Here is a 6028-nt window from a genome sequence, read left to right as displayed (position 1 = left end):
GGATAAGTTCCCTGTACAGCACAGGAAACTAGACCCATTATCTTGTAATAACCTATAATGAAATATAATGTGCAGATGATTACTATTCTGTACACCCAGAACACAATGTTGTAAATCCACTATACGTCAATTAAAAAAAATTTTTTTAAAGCAGCTATAATCAAGGAGCAGATATTTCACTCAAGAATCATTTGGTTGTAAGAATCAGAAATCTGCCTAAAAAAGCTTGTAAAGCAAAGTTATTAAAAAGGATCAGAAATATGGAATTTATTGCAGGAAGTATAGCTCGACATTGTGGCATCCAGAAAGTCACCAGCAGATTCGTTCATCTCCTTCGCTGTGTCTCTGTCTGCCTCGGGCTCTGTCTGGTTTTGTCTCTGTCTCTGCCCTCCTTGCTCTCTGCTCTCCCTCTCCGTCTCTTGCCCTCTGTCTTCCTCCTTCTCATTCCTTTTCTCTTACTCATAATCACCTATGCATCTGTTTTATTCTCTGTGAACTGGTTCCCCTGAAGGCCTCTTCATTTCTGCTTCCTCACATGGGTGACCTGTTTGCCCTGTCCCCATGACCTTTGAACTTCCATGGTGCACGTTCTAGACCCAGCTCTGTAGAACCTCACAGTTCCATGGGCCGCCGCTTGCTTACCTGTCTCTGTGTTTCCTACCTTTAAGTCCTTTAGAGGCTGAATGTCAGTGTGATCAGGGGTCTCAGGCAGTTGTGGCCCGTCGATGGGGCAGGACCTCTTCATAGGAATATGCCATGTACACACGACCTTGCACCACTGTTTGTGGAAGCCTTGAAAATGGGATCACCTGGTTAAAAAAAATGGGGCTTTAAAAGCATTCACAAGAACTGCACGTGGATGAGCTGTTTCCACTAATATCTATAATCTTGCCTAATGTGATCCAGTATTACAGGAGCAGCAACAAATGCCTGCCCTTCAGTCGCTATCTGGTGTTCGTAATCACCATCCTGCCAGAATGACCACCTCTGTTTATTGGCACGTTTTATTACCATTACATCAGCAATAAAATAGGAGAAACCTCAACAAAAAGGATCAGTTAAAAAAGGAGGATGACTTAAGAGGTGGGGAAGAAACTTAGAAAATAGGATCATATACTGATCACTGGTCTGCCCCTAAAATAAATAACCCAAATCTGTTTCTTGGCTCTTAGCAAAGTAAGTTCCTAACTCACACCCGCCAGTCCTAGGATCTGGCCATTAGAAGGATTTCCTTTTTCAATTGTCCTTCAGACCTGCTCTTCAGAAGGACATTAGAGAGTCCTCCTCTCTCCAGTAAGTATTGTCTGGTGCCAGCATGCTTTTCTACTTGAGTTGGAGCCTCCAGAAGAGGCCAGGATGCACTGTGTTGGTATGAGTTGGTATAATTGCTTGAGACTGCAGTTCTGGTGGTAACTGCCCAGTATGTTAGTGGGTTTTCATTCATTGTCTTTCTTGAGTGTGTCACTGACTGATAGGTGATGCCAGGAATTTCTGAGGGGAATAGGGGGTGGAGTAAGCTTGCTCCCTTCATCACCAGGCCACCTAATGACCATTCCTTCTGGATTTTTGTTATTCAGCTCTTCTTAGACCCCATTATTCTTAATGGCTCTGTCCTCAAGAGAATAAAGGAGTAAAAGTGACCTGAAAGAGGACTGTAGGACAGGAAGCACTTCTTCCCTAGTCTACCCTTAAAACCCCCTCCACAGTTACATTCCAGTCTAGGGACATGTTTTACTAGAGATTGGGAACTGGGGACTGTGGGGGTGATAGGCAAGCTCATCCTGTGGAAAAAGGCTAAGCTTCCTCAACCAGTCTAGCTATTGCTAGCTATCGTCCTTTCAACTGCCAGGCTCTCGAGCCATGAGTTTTTCCAAATTAATGAATAATATCTGGATCTTATATTCAACAATCTAAGCAGAAAAGAATATGAAATATAGATACATAATTACCTGCTTTTTCAAATCTACTTTTAGCCAAACAACCTGGGACTGAGAACTCCTTGCCACTGACTTTTACGTCCATAGGGAATTAACACATTCCCACATTTCAACATCCGAGAACTTATATCTGAGGCTTTGACTTTAGTGACATGAGGCTTGGGCTCAAGAGATTTGGGGCAGTTGTTTAGGTATCTCGCAACCTCTTACCTCTATGCCACCCGATTTCTATGGGACTGGGAAATCTCTGCCCCCATGCTTTTACCCCACCCCTCTGCCTCCACTCCACAGACAGTTCTACATTTTTCACTCAGAGCCTAATACAATCCTATTCCTGGCACTGATTTCTGTTTTAGGGATTTCGTTGTTTCCAAGAAACAGAAAACCAATTCTGACTTGAGTAAAGGGTGTTGTTATAAAGAATGTGAAGAATTCAAATTGCAGGAAGTTCACGCAGGATTGGTCACCCTCTCTCCCTCACAGGGGCCTGTTATCTGGATTCTGCATACCTGCCTGTTTTGCTCCGTTTGAAGTTTGGCTTCAAAGATGTCTTTGCAATCTGGTTTTGCTCGAGACTTTGAGCTCCATGGTGCTGTTAGTTTTGACCCAGTCCTTTGGTTCTGGTGTCCTGAGTTTGTTTCTTATGAGTCAAAACCTGGAAAAAAAAAAAAAAGGAGCTCACATTCTCAAGTTGGTCAGCTATCCACCCTGGACCAATTTTCTTTGGTTTGAGTATTAGGATCTCCAAGAACAAACACATTGGCCAAGCCTTATGTGGAAAGAAAATATGGACTCAGAACTCTGCCCCTGTGATCTCTGCCACATTATAAAGTTTTTAGCTCTTTAAGATACACTTCTTATCCTGTAACTTTAACTGAAAACATTTTATGATTGTTAACCCTAGAGATACTAGTTGGGATCACTAGACAAAACTGTAGCTTTTTGTTTTCTTTTGAGCATCTATTTGTAAGGATTGATATTTCATGACTTTCAGTTTTTCTTAATTTTTCTCCCAGGGATAAAGAGAAAGTTTATTTTTTATAAATAGGATACAATCCATTATATCTTTCAGTCCCCATGAGAATCCATTGGACCCTTTTATTACTCTAAGATACATTATGGGATCTCAGTGATTTAATTTTATTCAATTTTTCTTACATCGTTTGAAATATTTTACTTTTTCATTATCTCAGGAATTATTTGTTACCAATCAATTATTCCCATGTAACTATTTTACAATAAATGATGATGACTATTACATCATCCTTAGTTTCCATATTGTATTTCCCCCAATATTAACATCTTTTAAGAAGACATAAAATTCTAGAAAGATACCATCTTTTGAGGGTTTTTTTTTTCTTTTTTTTTAAGGCCTTCAATGAATCCAGTTGAGAGTTTAGATGAGATCGGGCACATTTAGGGTGGTATGGCCTAGACCACAGTTTAGAGTTTAGAATATTTCATTTTGACTATAATGACAAGTATGAATAGGAGAAAATCAACAGAGGAATCTTCACAGTTATTAAAAGAATCAGAGGTGGATGCAAAGAGACAGAGGGTTATCTAGATCCTAATGATGTTGATGAAAGTGATCACTGAGGCAAAACCTCAGACTATGAGCCTTCAGGTACATATTCTAAATAAGTTTTCTCAAACTCAAGAATGGATGACTGAATCAGATATTTCTAAGAACAACAAGGAAATATGGTATTCTCATCCACTTACTCAACAGGAAGGGCTTCATTATGCAATAATTTAAGACAAGGACTTGGAGCATCTAATTTTGCTAAGTGGATAGTTTGGAAGTATCCATCCACCGTTTTTTATGTTTAGCCACCAAAATTTACTTGATATAGTTCCCAGGTGAAAAATGCTAAATACAGACACAGACTTCATTTTCTTGGGCTCCAAAATCACTGGATGGTGACTGCAGCCATGAAATTAAAAGACGCTTGCTCCTTGGAAAAAAAGCTATGACAAACCCAGACAGATTATTAATCCTGCATATTAAAAAGCAAAGACATCACTTTGCTGATAAAGGTCCATATAGTTAAAGCTATGGTTTTTCCAGTAGTCATGTACAGATGTGAGAGTTGGCATAAAAAAAGCTGAGCACCAAAGAATTAATGCTTTCGAATTGTGGTGCTGGAGAAGACTGTTGAGAGTCCCTTGACAACAAGATCAAACCAGTCAATTCTAAAGGAAATAAATCCTGAATACTCATTGGAAGGACTGGTGCTGAATCTAAAGCTCTAATACTTTGGCCACCTGATGCAAAGAGCTGACTCATTGGAAAAGACTCTGATGCTGGGAAACATTGAGGGCAGGAGAAGGGGGCGACAGAAAACAGAGGATGAGATGGTTGGATGGCATCATCGACTCCATGGACATGAGTCTGAGCAAACTCCTGGAGATAGTAAAGGACAGGGAAGCCTGGCATGCTGCAGTCCATGGGGTTGCAAAGAATTGGACATGACTGGGTGACTGAAGAACAACACAAACATGACTAAAGGTAAATAAATGATGTAGAAATGAAAAATTACTGGACTTGCATTCTAATTATTCATACCTATAAATCTAAAAATTAAATTTTTTTCCAATAATTGCCATCCTTCTTCAAAAAATTATGTCAAAGTTTTTTTTAATGTATTGCAATTTGGTAGTGCACATGCAAGAAGAATCAGAGTAACAATAAGCCAGCATCTAATTGAAATGTATTTGAAATCTGGAGTCACTATTTACAAGATGGGTATTTTCCAGATTCATGCATGGCAGGTAATTACCAGTTAGTTACCTTCAACTGACACTGTCCATTTTAAGGGTCTATAACTTCAAAGCCAAAAAGAAAAAAAAAAAAAAAAGGAAATAAAATATTGTGTTCACTATGCTTAAATTTTCAAACTTTATACTTCTGTAAAATTATTCATAGTGACTTAAATATATATTGTTAAATTTTAAGATTAATCAATGCAAATGGTATTTTTCCTGGTATACTGAAAGTTAAGATCTATTTTTCACATATGAAGAGCTTTGTAAAATTCATATGCCTAATGGTAACTTTATAATAGTACCAAAGTAAAAAAAGTAATCATATATTTAGATAAGAATATAAAATCACTTTACAAGATTGTTTTTTAAATGATTCCAAGAAATTTAAAGACATGAGGTCACTTTCCCACATACTTTCTCTAGGAAACTTCAGTCAAGAGGAATGAATAAAACCATGAGAAAATCCTTGAACTGAAAAATATTGACATGCTTCTGTTTTTTAAAAAAGTAAACATTTAAGTTGCTGGCAAACTGCTTTCTCTATGGAAAAGTTGGGATACTTTAAAAAACAAACCATCCTTGTAGGACAAAACGCTTCAAATGTTCTTTACTTATTTTTTATAACTTGCACTTCCTGGTAAGCACAGAACTGGCTGAGAAATTTGATTTATTCTAAGTACTATTTTCATGTCTTTAAGTGGCCTTTCTGGGATGACCTTAATCTACATTGCTACAATCCACTAGAAAAAGTTTTCTAAGTTATAATTAAAAGCTTTAATCTTGATATAAGTTTAGACTATCAAGCAGAAGGGGTTAAGATAATAATAGATCTTTGTCATTCCAAAATTGTGAAATTAACCCCTTTTTAAAAAAGGTATGAACTATTTCAAACATACAGAAAAATACAGACAATAATATATGAATCATTTCCCACTACTCAGAATTAACAGGAGTTAACATTTGCCATACTTACTTCAAGTTTTTATTTTTAAAGGAAAAGGCCAAGTAGAGATAGAGTGAAAATCAAATCAATCTCTCTCTCTCACAGAGGGTGCCACAATCCTAAAGTTGGTATGCATCATTTTCATGATATTTTAAAAATACTGATTTGTTTTTAGCATGTTATGTTAATCGTATCCTACTTAAAACTTGCTACTTTTAACTGAACACAGTTTTGAGTTTTAACCATATTGACTAATGTATATCTACTTTACCTATTTTAACTGTTAATTAATATTTCAAATATATGAATAAACTGGAGTTTATATGTTCATTTCCCAAATGAGGGATATCTAAATTGCTTCCACTCTTTTCATGTCTTG

This window comes from Dama dama, chromosome 13, assembly GCF_033118175.1.
Source record: "Dama dama isolate Ldn47 chromosome 13, ASM3311817v1, whole genome shotgun sequence".
NCBI lineage: Eukaryota > Metazoa > Chordata > Mammalia > Artiodactyla > Cervidae > Dama > Dama dama.
The sequence above is the reverse complement of the archived record's forward strand: the minus strand, read 5'-3'. Positions refer to the sequence as shown.